Genomic DNA, 27,554 nt, shown 5'->3' on the forward strand with positions numbered 1-27,554 from the left:
TAAGGTTTTCTTCCACATCTGCTGTACAGAAGGATCCAAGCACGAGGTCAGAAGGTTAATATAAATCAAACAAAGTATTTTTGTTTTGTTTTTGTTTTTTTCCTGGAAAGACACAAAAAAAAAGCTTTACAACAGGAAAGCAAAAACATCAGTGCGTCACATTTTTATCAGAGATCACTCACAGAAACACGTTGTGTTTCCTTTTTGCTTTCACAACATACAAAACAAATTTACAAGCTAATCAATTCATAATCAATGGATCAGCACAAGTTTATTACAGAATACAACAAATGGGCGGAAAACGTCTATAAATTGGGCATTACAGCACCGGAGACACAAACATGCATTTATTTCTGTTTGGCTATTCATGCTCAACCTTATTCAGTTACCTACCCTATATGCTAATACATAGATATATGCAAAAACTGCATTATGACTGTTAATGTTATTAATCTTTAATTTTATGGTCATATTATAGTACTTAAAAATATAAACTGTACTTGACCAATCCCTGAGGTTATATACAGAGTGATTCATGACTGCGCGCAACATTCAAGGCGTTGACCCAACTCAGGATCCCGGATAGCCAGTGACTCCAGGCTGGGTCTGTGCCGATTCTGGAACTACGTCAGCCAGGCGTCTTTGAGACCATGAAAAGCGCTATATAAAATAATTATGATTATTATTATTATTATTACTATTTAGGCCAGAATTGGAGTCGTTGGCTATCTGGGGAGGGAGTGTAAGCAGTAGGGGGAACGGCATTATCGACAGAACTAAATTGTGACGTCTGAGTAGGCCTTGGAACGAAGCCTGAACAACGGCTTGTACACAATCGCACAAAAACCACAGAAGAAGAAAGAAGAACCTGCTGTCCCAGCTGCCTGTCCTGTACTCAAAACACCTCTTAACTAAAAGTGACGAACATAAAAACCACAGAAGAAGTGCTCACACTGGCTGTGACTCCTCTGCAGGCCATTCTGCCCTCTAGTGCCTCTGGTGGAGAAATAGCATTACTGCAGCATCTAACTCTACACAGTTAGTGATTGATAAAATAAAGATGGTTACCAGTCAGCCAGAATTGTATGTATTTTTTTCCACAGTGCAGTGCATTACTTTCAACAGTCTTCCCTCCAAAAAAAATGCTTAAAGACATGAAACATTTTATACATACAAAAACCTAAAAAAACTTAATAGAGTAAGACGTCGTTTTTGACGCCGATTCGCCTAGCAGCGCAGCTCGCTTTCAGGAGCTGGCACACGGGAGCAGACGCTCCGCTTCACAGATATGAAATTAAAAACCGGGAGAAGAGATAATGTTTCCTGCAGGTCCTGACTGGAATCCAAGAGCAGGAGCAACGGCAAAACTATGCGGTGCGTTACTGTAGCGGGGAACAGCTCGCTGACGCTAACGCTAATGCTAAGGCTAATGCTAAACTATGCGGTGCGTTACTGTAGCGGGGAACAGCTCGCTGACGCTAACGCTAATGCTAAGGCTAATGCTAAACTATGCGGTGCGTTACTGTAGGGAGGAGCAGCTCGCTGATGCTAACGCTAATGCTAAGGCTAATGCTAAACTATGCGGTGCGTTACTGTAGGGAGGAGCAGCTCGCTGATGCTAACGCTAATGCTAAGGCTAATGCTAAATAATGTGGTGCGTTACTGTAGGGAGGAGCAGCCCACTGATGCTAAGGCTAATGCTAAATAATGTGGTGCGTTACTGTAGGGAGGAGCAGCTCGCTGATGCTAACGCTAATGCTAAGGCTAATGTAATAATGTGTGCGTTACTGTAGGAGGAGCAGCCCACTGATGCAAGGCTAATGCTAAATAATGTGTGCGTTACTGTAGGGAGGAAGCTCGCTGATGAACGCTAAGCTAAGGCTAATGCTAAATAATGTGGTGCGTTACTGTAGGGAGGAGCAGCCCACTGATGCTAAGGCTAATGCTAAATAATGTGGTGCGTTACTGTAGGGAGGAGCAGCTCGCTGATGCTAACGCTAATGCTAAGGCTAATGCTAAATAATGTGGTGCGTTACTGTAGGGAGGAGCAGCCCACTGAAGCTAACGCTAATGCTGAGGGCGGTGGGGGAAATGTGCAGGAGGGCCAGGGCTGTGCTGCAGATAGAAGCAGGTCTGTGAGCACGTAGACAGGGGCACAGTCTTTGTCTGGTAGAGGCCACAGGCTTGTGTGCACCTCCAATCCGCTTTGGGCTCAGGTGCCGGGCAAAATTAACAAGTAAAAGTGAAAAGTGAGAAGGAAAAGATGTCCGCCCCACTGAAATATATGCTACCAAATAGGTTCATTTATTTACTGCAATGTCAGAAATCAGCAAGGTCTTTGTCAGACAAAACATATGTGTGTGTGTGTGTGTGTGTGTGTGTGTGTGTGTGTATTTTCGTCTTTTTTCTTTTTTTTGGCTGAAATGTTGCCGGCCGGATCAAAGCAGCCATCCGTTCATGTCTGCAATCAGAAAATGGCCGAGCGGCCAGAATCTATTTCTCGTTACTTATGGGGAGGATTGTGAAGGTTTCCCGGAAACAGACGAGTTTGTTTTCCCTGCTGTCAGGAGCCAAAGAGGCCAAGACGTAAAGGACAGAGAGGGCGGTGAGAATGGCAGCGCCGCGTCGGCCATTTTCCCCCGAACGCAGACCGGCGGTGCCGTGTCAGGACAGCGACTGGTCCCGTGAATGCTTGTGCATAGGGTGGGGGGAGGGGGGCAGGGGGGCAGGGCCAGGGGGGCAGCCGAATATCCTTCAGATTTCTGGAACAGCCCACCCCACAGAGCCAGCCAACCCGGTCATGGCTGCCCGCCACGGGGGGTTCTAAAGCTGGGGCTGGCAGCATGCCCCAAAAATGCCCCCCCCCCCCCTCGACCCCCCACCACCAACGGGCATTCATCTAAGCAAGACTATGGGTGCTACAGTTAGAGTCTGCCTGGCCCCCTACAGAGTACCTTCACACCAGCCCCAAAACACCCCCCAACCCCTCATTCCCGTGCCCCCCCCACTCCTCCAGAAAGGGGGAAACTGCCCCCCCTCCACTTCAGCTCAGAACTGGGCCAAAGCCCAAGGGTGAATGGGAGAGGTTTTCTCCAGGTGCAAACGGACACATTTTCCACCGCTGCACCTTTAGACGGGTGTCTGGGACTGCACCCCACATCACGACTTAAAACTCCTACTGCTGCCTAAAGGAGTGAGTGTGTGTGTGTGTGTGTGTGTGTGTGTGCGTGCATGCGTGTATACTGCATTATCATAATACATACATACATAATAAATAAATAAATAAATAAATAAATAAATAAATAAATATGTATGTATTTGGCTCTATATATATATATATATATATATATATACATACACATACAATATAATGATACATAATATTTATTGTATACATATTTTTTTTTTTTGGCTTCATATTTTTCAAAAGCTAGATGCTCGCAAGCACGCAAAGGAGACGAATTAAAACTCTTCCCAAAGTAATCCGCAGAAATTAAACTCCGGTCCCTCGCACTTTAATACCGGACTCGGTGCAAATTCTTTTTTGCCGTAATTTTTACGAAAAAAATTTTTGGGCGGGGGGGGGGTGCGGATTAACGATTAAGAACAAAGTGCGTTGGCAGCGGCAACGGCGGCTAGCGATTTTCTGCAACTGTCAAAAGAAACTTTGCCAGCGTGCCCGCTCGCTGCATTGCGGATGCCAGCCGACGAATCAAAGGCAGGCAGCGCACAGACAAAGAGGGTCTGATGCCAACCTCGGCTCCGCTAACGCCCGTTACCGCCATCGCTCCTCTCCGCCACTCTCCTGGCACCGCACAAACAAAATGGCGTCGCCCTGGCAGGGCACACAATATGGCCGCATTGTTCAGAGATGGGCACTGCCGGCTGAATGCAAAGCGCCTTTTTTCTCCCTCCCCCCCCCCACCCCCTTTCCCTCCTTTTTTTCCCCTCATTGGTTTATTTGTTTGGAATTCTCCTCTCACCCCTCCCCCCCCCGCCACCCCAAAAAATGCCATGGCAGAGTCCTCCATCCACACGGCTCCAAGGACAGACCTTTCTGGTCTGCGCAATGCCAAAAAAAAAAAGAAAACGAAAAACGGATTCTCGCCAGACGGCACAAATTTCGCAGAGTACGTTTTCCGCTCTTTTGAAACGAGCCCGCGTTTCGACCGCCACGGATTATTCTGTTTCGGACGGCACGCAAAAAAAGGATTTCGGTAGTTCCACGACTGACGGTACAAACGGAAACGCACACCAGAGCTCCCGATCCGAACTCGGAGCAGAGAGGTGAGTGAGTCAGTACAGAGGAGTGAGTCAGTGAGTCAGTACAGAGGAGTGAGTCAGTGAGTCAGTACAGAGGAGTGAGTCAGTGAGTCAGTACAGAGGAGTGAGTCAGTGAGTCAGTACAGAGGAGTGAGTCAGTGAGTCAGTACAGAGAGGTGAGTCTTTGTGAGTCAGTCAGTGCAGAGGGCTGGGTGAGAGAGTGAGTGCAGAGGTGAGTCTTTACAGAGAGGCGAGTGAGTCAGTGCAGAGCTGACAAAACGTCTCCTTCTGCTGACTTTGAGGATTTGAATGAAGTTAAGATTTTGCCCTTAATGCTGTCAGCCAGCAAGAACAGAACCAGTGTGACCTTGTCTGACCAGTGACCAGTGTTCCACTGTTTTACTGCAGACATTAATGTTGAATCAAAAACAATCACCTCTCATTAGACCAAATAATTTCATTACATTTCACGGTACAAAGTTTGTCGTAACCCTGTGAAATGCTCCAAAAGGAAGCACTGGCATCACACCTCTGTTCACCCGATCAGGCTCACTCCAAACCGGCCTGAGCTTTAAACCAAACACCGGGACAGACTTCACACAGGCAGGAGGTCAACTAGCTCCTAAAGGACCAAATACCAACGGGCAAATCAGCGGGCACCCCAACGCCAGACAGACAAAGGGGGCCTAATGTCAGCCTCGTTGCCCGCGCAACCATTACTACTGCACCGCGCTCTCTCTTTACCCCCCCCCCTTCCGCCCCAAACACAAAATGGACGTCTGAGGCTTCCGAAAACCCCTCACCCTCATTATTATCGCACCTCTTGTAGCGTTTGGCCCTTCGAGCACGCCCCTCAGAGCTCACCCCCCACACGCCGCGGACGGCCCGCGGTTTATAATAAAGACAGAACAGCCATTTCTGCAGTCCGGAGGTTCTAACTGAGACCTAAAATAAGCTCACAGCGGGCAGCGGGACAGAGCCCAGCAACACCACGGTAAAAACACAGAACTTTGATTTCTGAATAAAACCTGCATCAGGTAACTGCATCCAAATACAATGTTATTTATTTATTTATTTATTTATTTATTATTTGATCCCCAAAATCGCTTTGAATTAAAATCTTGTTTCAGAATAAATTAAAAGCAAAAGAAAAATCTTGCATCTTAAAACTGCATTTTTTCCCACAATAACACCAGTTCTCAGAACGATCTTTCTCAGGACCTGACTTTTCTGACACTCTAATCTCCATCATTATTTGTTGCATTAAAAGCTCTGCTGCAAAAGTCCCCCTAAGCAGGGATGTTTTCTTAGAAATTCAAAAATGACTACCGCAAATGAGACTGCTGTGTTGGGGTGCTCTCAAAAAGGAAGACAAATCATATTTCCCCAGACCCTGATGGGCACAAGTATGCATAATATACATTTTTTAAAACAACGTATGATTTACATAACCCGTCAAAAGTAACACTGCAGCACTCGCAAACAAATGAAAACTCAGCTGCTGCAACCGTTTCTTCAATCGCCATAAAATCAAACAGCAAATCAAGAACCACAAGCAGAAACGATCCGAGTTCATCGTTCTCTGGTTAAAATAAGGTTCCAATAATTCAGCATATCGCCTTCTTTGGTGAAATCGATTTTAAAAACTTCAAACGAAGACACATGAACGCAGAGCGCACGCCAGTCAGGAGCAGCTCTTTCATACAGGCCAACCTGGCCCCTTTCTGACCACGGTCAGCGATGGCCCCGCCCACCCAACCTTAACCCCGCCCACACCACCCCAAACCTCCCGCCCGGACGCCCGCCACACCACCCAAACCCCTCCCACCCACACACCTGCCCCGACCTGCCATTTGGCCCCGCCTACCTTGGTCCTGGACGTAGTAGGCGAGGAACAGGTCGAGCTCCTTGACGGAGACGGTGATGTGGTGCGGCTGGACGCAGAGCGTGGGGTTGGTGCAGTGCGCGGCCTTGACCAGCCGCTCGCCGTCCGTGCTCTCCAGCGGGATGCCCTTGAACAGGATCACCATCACCAGGTCCAGCCGCCACACCTTGTCGGCCTGCCGCAGGCAGTCGATGCGGCGGATCTTGCCCTTCTGGTCGGGGTTGGAGAGCACGCAGCAGGGCGCCTTCTTGCCCGTGACGGAGAGCACGAAGTCCTCGCGGTACTCCTGCCGGATGTCCTTGCGCAGCTTGGCCAGCAGGCGGGACGCCCACTTCTGCTTGACCTCGGCCTTCTCGCCCAGCAGCTCGTCCTTCACCGCGCGCTCCTCGTCCTTCGTCATCCTCTTCTCGTGCTTCTTGAAGTACTTGCGCTTGCGCGCCTGCAGGTTGAACCAGGTGTAGGCGATGGCGCGCACGTGCGGGAGGAGCGCCTCGATGAACGGATGGAACTCGTCCTGCGTTCCCCCCACCCCCAGAAAGAGAGGAGGAGGGGGAAAAAGGAGAAGAAAGGGAGAGCGGGGGGTAAAGAAAAGAAAGGAGAGAAGGACAGAGAGAGGAATCTGTTAGATAATGGAGGCGGGGGGGAACAGACACATAGCAGGCGCAAACTCTCTCGGCCAAAACTGGCCGTCCAATTAACCCGACGCCATTTTGCAGCCCGCAGCTTCACTTCGGCCACCAGAGTAGCCACCTGCCAAACAAAGCACTCCGACGACAACAAAGCGAAGTTTTTAAAAAATAAACAAATAGAAATTTCCCCACAACAAAAAAAAAACGACCGCTCTCAAACCGCGAAACGGCATTTCTGACGCTATACGTACCGCCAGCGACAGACAGTAAGCGGCACACGCCATGCTCCCCGCGCAGCCTGCTGACGAAGCCGTTTTCAAACGGTTCTTAAAAATGGCAGAAGAGACCGGCTACATAGCTGAGCCGCTAATGTTTAGCGTAGCTCGGCTAGCTGGGCTACCCCCGAGACCTGGACCCCCGGAGACAGAAGCACGTCACGGGGCTGGGGGGGGACGGGGCTGGGGGGGACGGGGCTGTGGGGGACGGGGCAGGGGTGACGGGGCTGGGGGGGGGCACAGGCAGCGGGAGCCAACGTTATTGTTCCTGCCGGAGCAGCGTGTCCCTCGCAGCGCACACGCTCAGCCACGGCGGCCCGATTGCGCCCGTCCCAGAATGCTCTGGGGGGGGGGGGGGGGGGGAGGAAGCGAGCGAGCGAGAGGGAGAGTGCCAGGGCATGCTCTCTCACACCTCGTTCGTCTCTCACCGCCCCAAACGTGCATTCCTGCACAACATCCCCACCCCTCAGCACCGCGCTCACTCCGCTCCGATAAGAGAGCCATTACCGAAACGGTCCGCTCTTTTTATCCCTTAAATCACCCCACCGCTCAATAAACACATTAATTACAATTACTAAATGCTTTTCATTTTTTAAAAACCACAAAAAGACGAGGCTGTTCTTCGTCTGAAGTTGGCATAAAACCGACTTTTATAGAAATCACTTTTTATTTTTTTTTATAAATAAAAAAAAAAACCATCAACGGGGCAGGTGACGGCACAAGGCCAAAGTTAGGCGTTGACTGAGGAGGAAAGGAGAGGCTGTCCCTGTAGAATTTAATTTTTTTAAGGGGGGGGGGGGGGTGTGTGAATTTTGGGTCCCTTGCAAAAGACCATTCACTTAAGACATCACAGCATTAGCGGTAAGGGTTCAACAGTGAAGACAACTATTTTTTACTCTGTGATGAGTAGGTTATTTGGAATGTTTTTTCAACATTCTAACTCAGTGTTCTAGAACTCCATTGCTTATAATTACCAGCAGCTATTGGTACATCAGCATTAGAATGCCTAAGAAACATTCCATTCACATATTTGTGATCACACACCTTAAATGTATAAACAAGGGAATGTCCAGTCCATTGTTCCTTGATGCCACCTAGTACCATCTACCAGTAAGTGACAAAATCACAATTATAAGGGTTTAAATTCTTTTTAAAAACCATCATTCAGTCATAACTCACGTGCATGACTTAAAACTGGTATGTTTTTTTGTCTTCTCTGGAAACTACACACAAACACAATTTTGCACACTTCAGATTGCTATACTACGCTTACATCATCTGCTGATCATAGAAGGTGAAAATAAATAAACAGACATTTCTCAATGCTTTCAGTGTATTGCACTCGGAAAATTATGAGAAATGTGTGTGTGTCAGCAGACAGACAGACAGACAAATATTATTCACCCTTGCAGTCAGATAGAAACATTAATTTGTCTTATGAAGCAACATGCACTGCCAGGAACGAGAAGAGTATCTGGGCCAGAGGAAGGGTTTACACACACACACACACACACAGGAAACGGAGCTTTAGCAAAGGCAAGGGAGGACATGTTTCCAGCTCGCGCTCCTGACTTCCACGGAACGCACTCGCATACTCGCGCGGTCACTTACTTCTACCGCGCCAAGCCACCGGCAGAACATAAACAGAAGCGCCATTCTATAGTAAACAACCAAAAGCTGTTTTTTTTTTTATTGCGTTTGAAGTTACTTTTTTTTTTTTTTTTAAATAAACGCACAGAGGCCTCACAGACATACAGTATGCGAGGAGCTTTTGAAAGAACTGAAGAAAAAGAAAGATGACTCCATTAAAGAAATATTTTTATTGTAAGAAAAGGGAGACCTGGTGCTTTAAACCTGTGACATATCCGTGCTTGTTTTAACCATTTCTGATGCGCCATCACTGATAGAGCTCGTCAAACACGTTTATGTGTCCTCACCCAAACAACAAACCAAGTACAATTGAACGCAGAATGTACACCCTTTCTAGGCAGTAATTAAACAAATCCATAAACAAATTACACAGAAAAGGGGAAGAGAGTCAAAATCTTTTTAAAAAATTAAAGCAGCTCACTATTTCAAATATCAATTTCAGTCTGTTCATTGCACCATGTTACTAAATGGTATCACAGTGTCTTCTGCAAACTAATATGAATACTACTTTTATACTAATTACACCTCGGATCATGCACTAAATAAGACGACAAGGGTTTCAAAATAAAAAACACAAATATTTTACAACAGTCGTGGCAGTAAGTAACCTCATACCTATCACTGCCGTAGAGCTACGCCAAGAAGGCAATGTTTCCTGGTGCAAAATAAACCATATCTTACTCAATCCCTCTCGGAAGCCAAACAAAATACAAACAGTGGAAACGTGTCGGCCAAGAAGCGGAGAGGACCCGGTCCAACAGATCAAGCCACGGTGTCGTTCTCAACACGAGCGTCTCCGCTTCTGTATTTCGCATTCCCGTGGGCTACTCTGCGCGAGCGTGACGGGGGAGAAGCCGCTTCAGGTGCGGACTGTCATCAGCAGGACTTGGGCGACATTCCCGCATTTCAAACAAAGGTCTGAGTGACTTTTATTGTAGCCCCATAAACGTTATCCAAACAGATCTGCCCTAGGAGTAAAACAATTGCGTTTTTACTAGAAATAATTACACCAGGTAAGTAGGCTACTTTCTCAATGTCGCGTGGTGAATCACTCAACTCAAACCCTGAATGATTCTGTGGAATAAACGCGTGCATATGCGTATTGGAATACCGATATAAGTAAACCGTCATTGAACCGACAAACAAAAAACATATCCATACAAGTACAAGTGACAAGTACAAGTGAAATAACGCACAATTCGTCTAAGTATTTCTAATTCTTGACACCTGATCGTTTACATCAGTGAACAGGGCGCGCGTTGTTCCTTTTTGGCCACAAATTTCGAAAACAGAAAACTAAGTATGCTTACTCGAGCGTGAACAGTAGCCCGGTTGCATGTTACAGATGCACATCACTGAAGTTCAAAATTGTCACGAATAGCCTGCGCTGCGGTTTGTTTACAGACCTGCGGTCGTGCAACCAATTTAATAAATAGCGCACTTTGTTTAAATAACTAAGTTTAATTTCACAAGGCCGTCCGGCAGCGCAGGATAAGCTCCCCGAGCACCATTTCGGGGACAAGTGTGCCACACTCGGCACTCTCTTCATCGGTCAATACGCGATCTCAAAGCAGAATAACAGATTAAATAACCAAAAAAAAAAAAACATGGTTACCATACCTGTGTCAGACAAATTGGAGAATACATCACGACCCTGTTCAACAACGAGCTTCACTCAACCGCCAAAGTCCCTCGGAATATCAGGTGGAACGGTCTTATCGATTCATGCTTCCCTCTCCCGTGGCGTAGGCATATGCAGGATTCTTGTGGAAAAGACGGAGTGCAAAAAAAAGAACAACCGAAGATTAGTCCTCTCTCCACGAGTGCGAAAACCGATTCTAGCTTCGGTAGGTTTTATTATTTTTTTTTTTATCGCTTCAGGTTACTCCGTTTTATTTTAAGGCTATTGAAATAACTTTGATTCATTCCGGCTGCATCCAAAACGACTCGACAAATCCTCAACTGGGGGAGACGGAACAAGTACTCCACCGGAATGTAGAACGTTCCTTTTTCTTTTGCAGTGAAGCAAAAAAAAAATGTTCGCAAGTGTATTATAAAAATAAGAAGGCGCCAAATTTCTGATCCCGTGTTTACTTTTTAAACTTGATATAATAGCGACCAGCAACACCCTCCGGTCTGTGCGGTCTCAACAAATCTGCCTCAAAGATTTTACCTAATCACACAGTCATACTCCTCCTCTTCCAATAAACCCGTTCCATTTTCCCCACCCCACTTTCGCTGATATTTTTTCGGAAACCCCGGTATTTTAAAAAATATTTATTTCCCCTTTTCGCTGAAGAGATAGTATTGTATGAGCGGAAGACTTTGGACCAGCGCCCCGTTCCGTAACGAAACGAAATGGAAAATTCCTTCACGGAGTAGAGCTCCGGGGCCTTATTCGAACTTGAACTCGCAGCTTTTCATTGTATGCGGCTAATGCCTCGAGCTATCCCGTTACAAAACCAAGATCCGTCCGACGTATAAAAACAATTCATCCTCAGACGCCCGTACATAGTCGCTCGTGCAAAATTCCCTCACGAGAAAGCGCTCGCGTTCGCATCGTATGCATACGACGGAAAATATCTACACGCTTAAACCGGATGGTAAACGACGTATGTATAGGCTATATAAGCTACACGCGAGGCAGTCCTTGCAACAGCGTTCGTCTGCGCGACAGCAGGACGTGTTCAGTAGCCTACTGGTGCCTGTATCTGCACAGCCCACGTTGTGAGGGACTAGGAGGCATCGAAGTGAAAGCAGTAACGACGGCAACAATTCGCCGCATAAAAAAATAAATTAAATTACTATTAACTTTAACATTACAAGAAGCCTAAATCTGATCAAATGCGTCTGAGTGGCTCACAGTGGACATGCTGCATGTAAGCACAACAATGTTACAATGTATCTCATCTTTTCTACGTCATAGCCAAATCGTAAAGTTTGGTGCTCGGGTCATAATATAACGCTCAGCACAAAGGTCGGTCTTTTTTTCGTAAACACACTTGCAGGTATGATTTTTTAAAAACAGATATATCCGAAGAGATCTAAATCAGAAGGTGTTGCAGAATCACATTGCCAGAGAGCCCGTGAAAGTTTCCCATGCGACCTTGCGCCGCGGGGGAAACGCTGCAGCTTTAACATAATCATATCATTATATTCACCTTAAGCGCAGGTTCACCGAAGGTGACGGTGTACAGTGCAGCATGAATGTTTGGTCAAAAACACTTCGGGCAAATGCAAACGCGTTGATTAAGCAAACTCAGCAATTTCCCAGTAAAGCCCACAACTAAGGCAAACAGTTTTCATATCACACCTCTGTCAGGTATCCTCACTTAAATGCATAATGGGCATGATACACACCATAGGTTTACGCACACATAAGTACAACTGCTTTGTCAAGCTAGATCCAGACTAACAACCGTCAAGGGCGCATGTCTTCTGAACAAACATGTATTGGTTTCACGGACAAACATAGCTTAAAACGATCCGAAACTACAGCTTTAGAAAACCGTGGAGAGGTCTAAACGCACTACCTCAGCAATATCAAAATACAATTATTCTTCCGTTCAAGTCCAAAACTTAGAAAGCCTACAGAAACTGCGCAGCTTACGTTCTTAGTAACAGTCAGTTACTTGAAATGTTCACAGTTGGCCTAAAGGGGTATGAGCTTGGACTGCAAACAAATAAACCTGTAAAGAAAATACTTTTATTCTCTTTCTGGTGTTCTGCTTTAAAAAGTAATTTTAATCTTTAACAAATGGGGCTCGGTAAACCTGATTTTCTGCGGATTCAGGCTCAAGTTCAACGGCGGGCACCAAAGGGGGGGGGGGGCACGAGGCTACTCGGATAAAGGGACGGTTCAAAAATTAATTCACATCACGCCGCACCGGCGTCTTGTGTCAAATTCGGGTCTGGTTTCCCCCTTCCCCCATTCGAGTTGCAAAATGTTCACACGCTGTGCTGAACCGCAACTTTATGGGAGACATCTCCGCTGAATTTTAATAGGGTGGTCAACACGGAGGCGGGGGTGGGTGGGTGGGGGAGAACGGAGACAGAAAAGCAGTATTAAGTCGTGCAGATTTCTGACACGGGTTACGAATCAATCAGAGCATATGCGCGTCTCCGAGTGTATAACACCAACAAGACGTAGGCTATTGTGTACCCATTACACCGAAATATAAGGCTGTCTCGCAACAACACATTCTAAAAGCTTCGAAGCCTGTGTGTTAAAATATCAAATTGGTCTACTGCAAGAAACAGCGAACAATGGGCAATCAAATACCCTATAATATCTGCTAAAATAAATACGTACATGCTCCAATAAACCCAACTCCAGAACCGATTATCACGATCTTATTTGGTTCATATAATTAACTCCATCGAGTCTGCGAGGTACAACACAATAAAACTAGGTGACTGTAGCGAACAGCTGACGCTAAAAACTGAAATCGGCAAGGCGATGCAACTTGCCAGAATCCAGGCTGCATCGTTTCAGAATTTAATTGACGTTCACGGCCAGAAAAGAGGGAAGGGGGGAAAAAAAGTTAAAGCAGGAAATGTGCCAAGTTCAGCACTTTCTGGACGTTACAGCTCCACCATCGACGCATGGACACGTTGCCGTGACCCGCATAGAAGACGTGCCAAATACCAAATAAAAACAAATAATAATAATAACAAAAATGCTGACGTCGTCTTAAACACAGAATACACTTTCAGAACTCGGGCTTGTTGTCTGTTTTCGTCAACCACGCGCGTGATCAATTTCAGGTGCGGAAAAAAGAAGTAAAATGCAGTACAAGTAGTCAACAGCCGAAAAACATTGGCACAGGTCTTTTCCCAACATTAATAAAGCGTCCACGTACCATTGCACTGTATTGCATGAATTAAAACGGGGGTCCTGGAATCTGGGTGAAACAGAAGCCGATACGTTCACATTTCTGAAGTTCAAATTTGTGCTCTTTTTTCTCCCAGAAGTTTTTTTTTTTTTTTTTTTTTTTTTTTTTTAACAACACCGGAAGATAAATCTTGCCAGAAAGGCGGCAAAGTCAAAATGAAGGCAGAGAATGTTGCGGATTGGGTTTTTTTTTTATCTTCCTTCCTCTTTCAGTTGGAGTCTTGGAAAGGTTTTTGATTCTTGATTTGAACGCGATCCAGAAGAGGCAGAGTTCTTGGCTCTGCGTCTTTTCTTTCTCTGTCTGCCTGTCGTTGGTGCGGCTTGCTGGAGGCACGAGCTGCGCACTTGGACTTGATTCCTCTTCTCTCATTGGTCGGAGCTGCCGCGGCCCTCGGTGCGCCGAGCCTTCAGCCTCTCACTTCCGCTCGGCGGGCACTGTCCTCATTTGCATATTTTCAGACCCCTGCGCCTATCATAAGCAAGACTGGCCGAAGTTGAAACGTTCAGCGCCAGACGGGTCAAGACCTGACGGCCATGCCTTACGCTTGGATTGTGAAATATCTTCCATCATAGACAAGAACGGGAGAATAAATGTTCCAATTAAATCAAAATCTATTTTAATTTAATTTAAAATTAATATTAGCCAAGGCGGGTGCACACACTCACACACTGTTTTAATGCATTCAAAATGATTTTTATCTTATGTTTTTATTTGCCATTACATATACTTTGCATGGATAATCAATACCAGTTTGTCGTCTGCTGGTATGAATTGCAGTGTTTTTAGAAATCGTAAAGGCAGCTCTTCTTAAAAAAAATCATATCATAAAATATAAAACGAATGGCCTAATCCCAATTTTCTGTTCTGCATTAAGGTCAGTTTATGATACTAAATGAGAATAAAGGTTTGGGCTTGTGTCCCCGTTCCAAACATCGGCAACACATGTAGCCTACAGTGCTAGCGGTAGCTCGCGCGTTTAGAGATACCGATCCAGCTGGCGGTGTGCAGCGCAGAGTCACCCTGGCACCGCTGCCCGCGTGAGACACAAAGCTGCCACGAGAACAACACGCCAGTCCTGGCACCATAGGCCAGCGAGTCTCACAACACAAATACTAATAACAACAACAGTAGCCTAGTTCTATTTTATTTATTTAAGAAATTATATTAATAGCTTACTCCAATTTTGTTAAATAAAAGGTACAAATAGTGCCTAAAGAGGTACAAATGCTTATCACTGGGGTGGCCCTCCATACAATTGTACCTCTAGCTGACAATATATAATTCATTTGTACCTTTTTTTGCTTGCAAAAATTGTGTATTAATACCCAAACAGAACTACTATGGGGTACATTTCAGGGTATATTTTGGGAAATTTGTTCCTGAAAGAACAAAATATGTACCTCTATGGTACCTTTATTTCTGAGTGTATATATGTCCGTTTTAATTTGTGAAAGGATGAACATACATACTGCACCATGCTTACAAGTGATGTTGAGGCCATGAGTGTTTTTAGATGTGAAGGTATATTCTTTAAAAAGTAACAGACTCCACGTCTTTTGTATCCAGTCTGTCTAAGACTACTGTAATGCAAGTAGGACCTCTAATGGTCCACACAGATAGCTGTTAAGTGGAGTGGGTAAAAATGCTATTTCCAGTCAAATGTGTCTTTCAAATAAGTATAAAAAAAATAAATGTATTCGCCGAAGGGCAATTAATAAATAATTTCTTTATATGAACACTTTATCCAGCCATAATCTGAATGTGTTCTCATTACATTCATTTTAATAATTACAATCCATGAACACTACCATGGTCATACAGTTTAGGGACATAAACAATGTGATGTTATTGCTGGATTATCCTAAATATATAAGTATCTGAAAATGCATTCAAATGTTTTTTTTTTTTTTTTATTTTTTTTTTTTTTTACAAATGAACTTATCTTAAATTTCCCTAATTTTCTATAATTATACGACCTCACAATTGACATACAATTGATCTATCCTATAAATAGTGTCTGTAGAACCTGATGATGTAATTGCGTCATACAATAGATTCGCAAGGGCTGGTCTTTTAAATGGTCATTTGTTAATCTAAACTGTGAGCTATTTTAATAAGTAATTTAACTATTGGTTGTATTATTTCTCATAAGCATTACATTAATTGACAAGAGGTTGTATTTACGTATTCATTTACTGGACATCGTAACGGCAGTGGAATTTTAACTGTGAGTTCACATAATTCTGGGGATGACAAAATTTGGGGATGCGAATTTAAACAACACACTTTGTAAGCTGCCTCGTGCTTTCATTTCAAACGTCCCGTCTTAATACTGACTGGTACGGTTCTTTTTAGATTTGGTATAGTATTGTAGGCTACAATCGGACTCACCGTGCGGCGACGTTGCGGGTTAATTGCGTAAGGTGTAAATATTGAGAACGCCAAGTCACAATTTTTTCAAACGAATCCGCTGAATTGGAGTAATTTATTCGACCGTTCTTTTTTTTTTTTTACGAGCTCACAGCTTCACTTCTGAGTCCGCGCAACGGCGCGTCCAATCGTGCAAAACAAAACAGGCTAAACTTATGCAAACTCGAACAGATATGTTAGGGGGTGCGGCAGAGCAACAGGGGGAAAACTTTCGACTTGCTCTCATAAAATTTAAAAGAAAATGCATAGTTTCACTGGAAGCCATCAACTCAGGTAGGCGGTACGACTGTAAGTGCAGTGTGTCACTTAGTTTTTAATGTGTTATTTGGTGAATTAGATGTCGGCTACCCTTTTCTCTCACCGTCTCTCTTTATACAGAAACGTGCTCGATTCCCTCGTTAGCACTAATGGGCTGCTCCTTACGCAGTGGGACGGGATCTTAAATGATCCCAGTTTTCCGGGAAATATATGCTATAGCCTATTATTTTAATTTTACGCAGCTATGGTTATTTTCTCAATGGTGCTAATTTACATGTGGGAAAGATCAGTCTGTGTATTAGTTCAGCATTTGGTCTGCTGAGAATTCCATACGTTTCACTTGAACGCAGTGGTTTTTAATAACAGGCGTCACTTAAACCTCTGAGTTCATCAATTAAATTAATTGAAAGGACTAAACTGCCCTTTGTCTTAAGTTCTGTTCATTCGGAAGAACAATAAACGACTTTCCGTTGCCTTTTATTACACATCAGAGTTCCACTTTATTTCTTTTACCTCATCAGATATATTACCGGTTATAAATCAACCATATGTTCAAGGTCATCTTGTATAAGTTTAAGGCGACCGCGTGTCATGAGACAGAGCATAGAGGGGTTTTTGGGGAGAAGAACACCCCTGCTAAAACAGTGTCCTTTCCGTTAGAAGCACTAGTAGGCTACTGCATCACAAACAAACAAAAGCCTCAACTCCCAGCAGCAGCATACAAACGATACGTTGTTTGCCTATACGGTACAGCCAAGGCCTGTAAGCTTTAATTGATTTACATATTATTTTGTTCAGGCAGGCTACTTATTGGGGGAAATGGTTATATACTCGTATATCCACATCGTGGTAGCCAACATCGTCGAAACGATTGATGACGATATTAAATCGATTAGGCTATACCAAATAGACTGCGGATAAATAACACCTTTGATATTTTTTGAATTCGATTGGATTGTAGGTGTAATATTTAAAATTTAGTCAAGAAAATCACCTATCTATGTCTATCTACATTGCACTAGTTTCAGGTTCTGTACGTCAAAATGCTTCAGGACGCATTTTGAAATAAAACCTGTTCGCCATGCATGCAATCTAATCACTAATATATATATACATATAAGCACATTTTTATTGATGTCATCGCAAAGCAAATGTGAACTTCGGTTATGTACAGGACAGCAGAGGGAGAAACTGGACAGCTGAAAGGTGGTTGTGAAAATGAAGACAAGCCCGGCTTTCTCAAATTAAATACAATAAAGTAAATATAGAAAGAATACAGAACGATACGCTGAATTGCGAACCACAAATCAATCGCACATTTCACATCGTAAGGAAAATATTTGCGGAAAACGATTTTGAATATTCACTATAATTACAATATTAAACAACATATGTGTATACGTGATATGTGTACGCAATTCCAATAGCCAAATTGAGAATAGCCTACCTCTTATTTATCGTTATTGATGGCAGTGATTAGTGGACAGGCGTGTAAAGGTTGCGGGTTTAGTTCCAGTGGGGCATTGCTGTCATGACCAGTTAGGCTATAACTTATATTTGTTTATTTACTTTTTACTTTGCCGGGATTACTCCAGTAAACAGGTAGCCTATCTGGCTGTAAACGGTTAACTTGCACAACACGAGAAACAGTATGGAATTCACAATGGATGGGTTTCTGCTATGAAATTAAATCATTAAAATGATTTCTCCGGGTATTTCCCTGCAGAAATGCGTGCAAAAATCAGAATTTCATATCACAACAGATGTAAATAAGTATAGAATTAAAGTGCTCTACATAATACTGAGACTCTAATTTGTAATCATGCTGCTCAGATTTGACCACAGCAGGCTGCCCGCGATGCCTTTGCGCTAAAGTTTGGGTGGAAAACTTTATTAGTGTTGTTCCACACACGACGTTAACGGCGACTTCTATCACCGGCTGAACTATGAATCCACAAGCTCAAACACTACATTCACGGCAACATTAACCACGTAAAATAAAGTATGCTGAGCTTGGATATTTAAAATATTTCGATATGATATATATCCACATTAGGATCTCGGCCGTGTTACGTTCTTTGCATGAACGAATTCTTTCCAGAGAGGATAGAACTGCGCGAGCCATCAGACCTGCCGCCTGCCCTTTCACCGTGAAATATCCCTACGGGATCCATAACGTCATTATACCCACGTCGCAGTGGATTAATCCGGTGGCCATAACGGCAGCGCATAAGTACAGTATCCATATAACAATTACATAATTACTAAATGGGTACTGCAATTATAATTCTTAAACATGTAAAAAGTAGGTAAGTAATTAAATGAATAAAAACAAGACCCCGCCCAGGTATTAACCTCCAAATCTTTTACTTCCTGAGCAGCAAATCTCACCTGGGGAGCTACCTGTAGCTCTCCAGGTAAATCACGGTGTTGGACGAAGGCCAGAGTAGCAGTGGCACCCCCCCTCTCTTGTCAGGCTCTTTTTCTGCAGTCCGTGGTCAGGACACCTTTGGCCTGGTGGCCCTGCAGCCTCGTGCTGTGGCCCTGGAACCCTGACACACCTGCAGAGTTTGATTCCACGTACAGGTGCGCTGCAGACGGGTCGCAAAGCAGCAGGTGTGTACTTATCCAAGTTTCCAGGCCGAAAAACGTGTTGTGGGCAGGACCGTTTAAACATTACTGCAAACACAGAGGACATGTCCACAGAGGTCAGTATTTTTTCGTATCCATTTCCAAAGTCTATATTTCATTTCATTCTTCAATGAGAACATCAGCTACAGAATTAATGGTCTTTAATATTTTCTCAAATTTAAGCCTTGTCCAGTAGCACTCGTACAGCCTTTACGCCCTAAAACGCATCCTCAATTAAACGATTAAATTAAGAGGAGAAAGAGAGTATACTCCAACCTAACCGTCCCCTCACCCCAGCCCACACCTGTCTCCATGGTGCTTGTACCTGTTCTGTATCATACACCATATCTGCGGTTGAAGCACCGTGAGTCAGGGTCACCATGGCGATGCACAGGTGACCCAATCGGGATGGTCTCACCAGTCTACGGGGGGGAGGGGGGGCGTCAGGCACCCACCTGCCACAGGAGCAGGTGGTAGGCCACGAAATTGGGGAGGGGCAGAGAGAACCTCTCAACAGTCGTCGGCCTGCAGCGTGCCCGTTTAGACCGAACCACCGGTAACCGATTCCGCTCCCCGGTCTTAGCGCTGTTGCTTGGCCTTGGCGTGCGTCAAATCAACATCATCATCATCATCGTTTAAAGTGTAACAGAGCCATCTGAGATCAGAGGGTTTTTTTCGCTTTTGTTTGTCGGTTGATTACTACTGACAGCGACAGCCTGTGAGACGGGCGACGGCAGCGGCGGCCATCTTTGATGTGATCAGGTGGGAAAAAGGACTCAGGTGTGGAGGGGCGATGCTCATTTAAACCGGAACGCTCGCTAATCGTCACGGGACGGCTATCAGGTGAAGGTGCTCCCCCTACCTTTGTCCTGCCCCCCCCCCACCACCACCCCCACCCCCTTAACTCAATCGGTCACCCCTGGGCCCGGTGCCACCTGTGATGTCACAGTCGGCAGGGCCAACGATTTAGGCAGGGGACGGGCCGTCCCCCAGCATTGATGGCCGTCACCATGGAAACGCCGAGCTCCCTTGAAGTCACCTGCCCATCCTCCGTTGCCACGGGCGCAGAGTCACAGCCAAAAACCTGGGCCCGCGGTGCCTGTCAGGGGACCTCAAACACTCGTCCCGAAGGGCTGAAGGGTCCGTGGGGACTCTGCTGTTTTCGTTTCGATTCACAGGACATTTTGGGCCTCGGGAACAGGGTGCGTGGACTCTCCAGTCCATTTTAAGAGACTTAAAGTAAGCACTTCATGCGCTGGAAGCCCACCAATAAAAAAACAACAACAAAAAAACAGCAGACACTACAGTCCTCCTGGACTGGAGTTTGGTACTACTGGTGTCCACAAACCAAGGAGTTTCAAGCAAGTCTGCCCTGCCAGACTAGACATGTACACAGAAAACCGCACTCGCAACGTGGACCCAGTAACGGTGAACGGGAGAGGCCGAGCTTGTAATCCAAAAGTTGTGGCTTAAACGGGCACAAGGGGGCAGCACTGTCCTTGCCTTTCACGGCAACATTCCCAGTGAAACAGTCCGATACGAACTACTTCTACTCTACTAGAGTGAAATACATCAGACAGTGATTTTTAAATGTAGTATAGTGTGTATATAGTGGCAGCCAGGTGCATAACCAGGGCCAAATAAATACAAAGGTCAAGAGTGCCATTTTTTTACTTTAATTTAGTTATTGAACTGAGGGTGCATTTTAGGGTGTAAATGCTGCACATGTGCCTCTGGATTAGGCTTAATTTTGAGAAAATATTGAAGACCATTCAGTACCAAATGAATTGCAGCTGATGTTTTCAGTAAATAATGAAATTAAATACAGGCTTTGGAAATGGACACGGAGAAGTAATATAGAGGACATGACCTCGGCGTCTGCAATAGCAGCTGTGGTCCTGGTGGCAGTTTAACATGATCGTTGGGGAACTCTGCCCTGTATAGTTTCTTCTGAGACAACTGACCAGAATTTAATTTCTGCTGTTTTTACTTGCAATGCAATGATCACCCGATATGGATGGAGTTACCCTCAAATTAAAGCTTGTAGTCTCCACTTTAACCTTGTTTTCGTTGTTTTATTTCACATTCTCTGTGCTAGAGTACAGAGCAAAACAACGTAAATTTGTCACTGTCCCAATACTTTTTGCACTTAACTGTCTACTCCAAAAAAAAAAAGCTAGGTCGTCTGAACTGCATGACATGCACAAGACTAGGGGGAAAACTCCGAGTGTTATCGTGACACCATCAAGACAGGGAGGGAGGCGGGTTGGGCCGGATGAATCAAAGTAAGAACACTCGCAGCGAACTTGTGTGACCTTCAGCTATAAAGCAGACGGACGAAACCGAATATTGGCGGCGAAATGGGAGGCAACGAATGTGATCTCGGTCTTCCACGGGGGGTTTTAAAAAATCAGGTTTCGCGGCCCTGTATGAAACCTTGCCTGAATGCCGTCTCGAGGACGGGTAGCGTACATCACAGAACGCCGCGCCGTTTCCATGTAACTAATCGCCCGCCTGGATGACAAGAATGCGCGTCTTCTGCGGGAACGCAGTGCACCCGACACCGCCACCGCTCTGGCCACACCTCGCCGCATTGTTCACGCGCCCGGTATCACCTTAACCGCGCGTATTTTTTTTTTGTTTTTGTTTTTTTTGTCTTTCAGTAAATTATGTTTCAACAACAGAATTCAGATCGCTGACTTTGTAGAAAAAAGACAATAGCTGCTCGTCCATCGTGTCCCAGTTATTAAAGATAACACGTTCTGTCAGTTATGAGCGGGCGACGTAATTTGCTCACATATGCTATTCATTATTTCGACCCGTTAAAATCACAGCACCTGTTCTGTTAATTCTCCACAAGAGGTCGCTCTTTTCAGCGTCTTTATCACAGCCGACTTTTGTCCCAACAAATCCCGACGGTGTCTTAGAGAATGATATATGTCAGCGATTGTTACGTGAAACGTGTATTGTCAGCCTAATATCCTTTTTGACAATAAACACGTTGCCTCGTTTGACAGAAAGGGTCCTCAGGGAATTTACTGAGAAATTGCCCACGAAACGAAATGAGCCAATTAAAGCACGGAAAAATATAACGAATTCAGATTTCTGTAGCACTTTGCGAATGAAAAATATGAACTATTTGTGGTCATTTCATTAAAAAGACAAATTTGCATTTGAAAATACTTCAAGCCAGTAATTTGAGAATACTGCTGCAGAATGTTTCAGTCAGTATATCAATAATCATAGTACAAATTACCCTGAATATTGGTGAAAATAGAGCTTTTTTTTAGTTTATTTTATTAGAAATGTTAGTAATCTGCAGGAATGTATTGGTGTCTTAGACTGACATTTGCCGTCAGACGATTCCTGAGTTTCTTCTCTATTTTGCCTCGCATCTCTAATCAACGCACAGACTTCGCAGTCGAGGAGTATGCGATCTAGCCCAGCATTTTGATAAACAGCCGCGGGCATGCTGGGGTGTTAATTGCTTAATTAACCCGGGAACCACACCTGTGTGGAAGCACGAGCTTTGCTCAGGTGTGTCCGTTATTTTTGGCAGTTACTTGTATCTGTCATATATTCGCACGTGGCAAATCCAGCTTCCATAATATTGTCACGGGTCAGAAATCTAATCAAACCTCACAGGTGTTTACGACAATTCAGCGACGCAAAACAATGTCGTTCACTGCAAAAAAAAAAGGCTTTAAGATCAAGAACAAGACGCAAGCACAAAAAATACGTTACAAGACGTGACCCGTCGTGAATCGCTTTTCAACAAACCGACATATCAGTCTTGAATGTCAGGGGTGTGATGCTCCATTTCCAGAGAGCATATATACGTCTCACTGTGCATACGTTTTCACCAACTGCCAGTCACTTTTTTAAATTAGCCAACTGGCTGCACGCACTCATAGATAAAGCCACAGCCAAGCACTTCATACAGGGCCGCTAGAAAAACCTTCAGCAGTCTTTCATCAACATGTTAATATATGAAGATAAACTGTCACAGTGTCACAGAAATGATTGGGGCTAGTTAAAAAATTAAGGGCTTAAGTTAGCATGAAATCCAGGAGCAGATACAACCACAAGAATAAAATTCTCCTCTTAATGAATCCTATTAATGATCACCTGCGAGAATCAATCAGGATGTAAAATGAATGGCGACAGCCAAGGAACTGTAAATTCAATGAGAAACAGTCATAAGAAAAGGCAGAAGAAAATGTCTTACAACATTTTAACAAGTGGACAAACCCACAGAGATCAATGTCAAGTTTGGCACTCCAAGAATCCAGAAATACTCAGCAAGACATTCTGCAAATTCACAGGAAGACCACAAGGGGGAGTGGTTTTGCGGCAGAAGCCCAGTGTTTGGACTATGCTTGGAAAAGTGATGACCCCTAAAAGTTTTCTCTTCAATGGCAACAAAGGAACGTTTTGTCAGAGAAACAGAAACAGCTTGTCCACTGTGTAAATTAAATCAAACGCATGAAAAAAAACCAAAACATCCAAAAAAACAAGTGGGGGGGGGGGGGGAATATTTTTCTGAAACTGGACTTCACGGCTACAGAAAAAAAAAAACAAATCATAACGTACGCAGACATTGCAACAAACCCAAGTTTTTAAAGTGATCCCAGTGTGTTACTTGCAAACACAAGCATTTTTGGATGGAAAATGTGCACGTATTGAGAGTATTGCTGACTTGGACATACAGACTGCATAGCTGAAACACTGAAGGCCTTCCAGAAATGCTTCCTTTTTTAATATCTGCTCTGCTCTGCTCTTTAATTACCATTATACTACTGTCTCAGTCCCCATTTGATGTCCGTAACTTGATTGTCAACTGTGTTGTCGGGTAACTTTGTGTGAAGAAACAGGAGAATTAATATCTGCTGTTTCGCATGAGTATCTGTAGAATCTCTGGCACCATCAATTCCGCACCGTGTGACCTGTGACATCACAAAGGAGGGAGGGAGGGCCATCCCCCCCCCCCCCCCAAGTGTTCTCCTCTGAAGGCCCTCACCTGCACCCCTGCCACTTCCTCCTTCACAGATCGCCACGGCGACCGGAACACAACGGAGGGCATTGTACCCCGCACGTCCATTCAGGAATCCGGAACCTTCTCCGTTCCGCGGACCCAGCCCGAACGACACACTACACTCGAGACTCCACCCACAGGAAACTCAGAGCCTGCGCTCATGAAAGGCACCGACGGTACAGGCTGTTCTCTTAGAAACAATCCGCGCATTATCAGGAAAGTACATTATATCCAGAGTCACGGCAAAGATGCTATAGATCTGCAGATTTTCAACTCCTAAATTCCTTCTGTCCCCCCTTGTCGTTAACTGCAGGAGGGTCTCTGAAACTGCACTGTACCTGGTCCACGTCCTCTAAACAAATTTTCAGAAGGCAATGAAACCCTACAGGACAGTAGATCTCCGGGAACGGGTTTTGGTCCCACTAAGGCTAGGCCGTCTGAGAACAGCACTTACTGCATGCAACTTAAACACTGGTTAAGCCTGCGAAAGGAAAAAGTCTGGAGTCCACAGATGCAAAATAAACCTGACGTGTTTTGATTCTCCTGCGTCTTCACCATATGACATATGTCAGTTATTTTAGAATTTTCTGAACTGAACATTCTAATGCTGATGTAACAATCGCTACTGGTAATTGAAAGCAATTGAGTTCTAGAAACACTGACTTAGACTTCTGAAAAAGCATTCCAAAAATTCATACTCTTTAAAAGGGTTAAAATGTCTAAATCTGCATGTTACACAAAGATACGAACAACAAAATGTTTGTGACAAATCTTTGTGTTCATCATCGTTTTATCAAATGCTGATCGTTTCGATAATTTCACTTCACAGCACAGCTCTGTGGCAAAACAAAGCGTAGAGTGTGACGGGATTCATTAAAAATAAAAGACTTTCTAGCGCTGCGCCTGGGCTCTTCAGAAGCGAGGGCCAGGAGAGCGAGAGCAGGCTGATTAAAGTTTCGCTGGAAGACGTTTCGGGCGCGGTGTTCTCCAGAGCTGCGGGGCGTAATCAATAAAGCACCGCACGGCTCCGCGGCTAATTGGCAGCTGGTCACACTTGAGGGGCAGGGCTGACATGTTTCCAAGAGTCTGAGAGATGCCCTCCTTCTCTCTCTCTCTCTCTCTCTCTCATCCACTTTCTCTCTCCATCTCTCTCTCTCCCTTTGTCCCTCTTTCTCTCTCTCTGTTTCTCTCCCTTTGTCCCTCTCCTTCCCTTTCTCTTCCTCTCTCCCTGTCCCTCTTTCTCCATTGCACAGACACACTACCAGACACACACCCTTATGGTAATCCATGCCCCAGACTGATGCAGGTCTGTGGCACTGAGGACCAGGGGGTCAGTAAACAAACGGACACCCTGGGGCTGCCGGGGGTGGGGGGGGGGGCTGCCGGGGGGGGGGGGCTGCCGGGGGTGGGGGGGGGGGCTGTTAGTAAACAAACTGAAAACTGACATTAGCATCCCAGCTGTACTGACATTCGACCGCGACCCAAAACAAATCCACTGCAGCCAAGATGGCCATTAGTTTGTTCCCAAACCCCCTACACACACACACACACACACACACACACAGACACATACACACACACACACACGAGCAAGCATTCACGCACGTCGCGAGGAGAACTAGCCGGCTGAGCAGGGAGGCTAACATTTTGGGCTAATCCAATTTGTTCCCTTTCAGTGTGCAAGTCCCCTTGTTTACTTTGACCCCATTATGCTGGCGAAAATGGGGGGGGGGGGAGCTCGAACCGTGGGACGTCCCAATCCTGGCCTGGCCTGACCCCCCCTTCGCCCTCCAGTGACCCAACACAATGGGTCATTGTGACATCAGCAGCCACCACCACCCAATCCTGTTTCAGCGAGGTCACCCGAGTTCGCTGCCCGAGCACACTGTCTAAAACGGACAACGCACTGCTGTGGGAGACCCCAACAGCCAATCAAATCGTGCGGTCGATCAAGTAGCCAATCAAATAATCAGCAAAACACAGATTCTAGACTAACCAGGTGTTCAGCTCCTCCATGACCTCTGACCTCTCTGCTTCCTAACTACAGGTGGTTCTGGTAATGTAGGACATTATCCCCCCCCCCCCAATGAGTTTTCAGAAGCGTCACACTGAAATGTTTTGGCTTCAGCAGTAGAGAGACAGAACTGTGAATATTAGGAACAAGGAGCCTGTGGAGCAACCAAAACTTTCCTGTAAAACTGTGAGGGTTTTTTCCCTGGTTCTGTAGAACGACACCTGCTCCATGTTTTGTGCACTATGCTGACTGACCACGGGAACAGTGTGTATAGAATCATGCGAGCCTGATCTACAGACTAATCTGCACACTGATTTACACACTGATCTACACACTGATTTACACACTGATCTACATACAGATTCACACACTGATCTACACACTGATCTACACACTGATTTACACACTGATCTACATACAGATTCACACACTGATCTACACACTGATCTGCACACTGATCTACAGACTAATCTGCACACGGATCTACACACGGATCTGCACACTGATCTACACACTGCTCTACACACTGATCATGATGAACCTGCTGATCTAAAGGCCATGACATGTGTCTCGTGGAAACAGGCAAACAGCAGCAGCACAAAAGCAGAGCACAAATGATGCACAAATACAGGGCGCACAGATCGTACAACAGAAGACCCCTAAATTATCAAACATGCAAATGATGAACATTCTTTCATGAACGTAAACATGTTAAATAGTAATGTTGGATAGTAAATATTCACATGCAGCAGGACAGAATGAGTAAATAAAATTGTAATTGAAAATAAAACATTATGATTCAAATTTAAATAAACTATTATTATCAAATTATTATTTTTTTTAATAATAAATTATTACCATTATTATTATTGTTTCTATTATTAATAACAGTCATGATAATAATAATACTAATGTGTTATTGTTATAGTTATTGTTGTTATTGTTACAGAGATACAGATTTGTGGAGTGTAAAGAGTTTTTCTTTTTCTATTATCTTGAATTAACATGCCACATGGTGTTAACACAATCAGCTGTGTATGTTTTTAGGATTTTTATTTCACCCAATTAAAGGGTATTAAAGGTGCAGAGTCATGCACAAAGCCTACAGTGCACTTGTACATATTTGTTCTTTTCAATTCAAAACCCATCAGACACACTCAGCACCTTTTAGAAAATCAAAAATATTTTACTTTTTAACAACAGGTTAACGTCTGTCTTATGGCTGCAGTATTCTACAAATAATATTGGCAGTAGTTAATAATTAAATAATTATTTTTGTGTATCACTTTGTGGAATTGTGGGAAGGTGCCAAAAGAGATTAGGTGAAAATATTACTGTGAATCAACGTACTTGTCCGCACTTCACAGACCGGTGGCAAGTTCTTCATGCTGTGCCATCAGCATAACAAATTAAATGTATACATAATGTTATTAATATAACATAAGCAATGAATAATTATATGATGAATAATATTATTAACAGAACACATCAATGTTAGATGCTTTACCTTTGTTTTTTGTTTTTTTTACAAGTTTATGAAAAATAATTGGAATAAATTAATAATCAAATATACAACTAATACTTGTTCC

General features: G+C 44.5%; 1 pseudogene; it reads right to left on the bottom strand.

The window, feature by feature from the left end:
• LOC135255880 (nuclear factor 1 B-type-like) overlaps nucleotides 1-27,554 on the bottom strand; it is a 116,995-nt pseudogene that overhangs the window by 86,933 nt on the left and 2,508 nt on the right.

The sequence above is a fragment of the Anguilla rostrata genome, chromosome 5 (genome assembly GCF_018555375.3).
Source record: "Anguilla rostrata isolate EN2019 chromosome 5, ASM1855537v3, whole genome shotgun sequence".
Taxonomy (NCBI): Eukaryota; Metazoa; Chordata; class Actinopteri; order Anguilliformes; family Anguillidae; genus Anguilla; species Anguilla rostrata.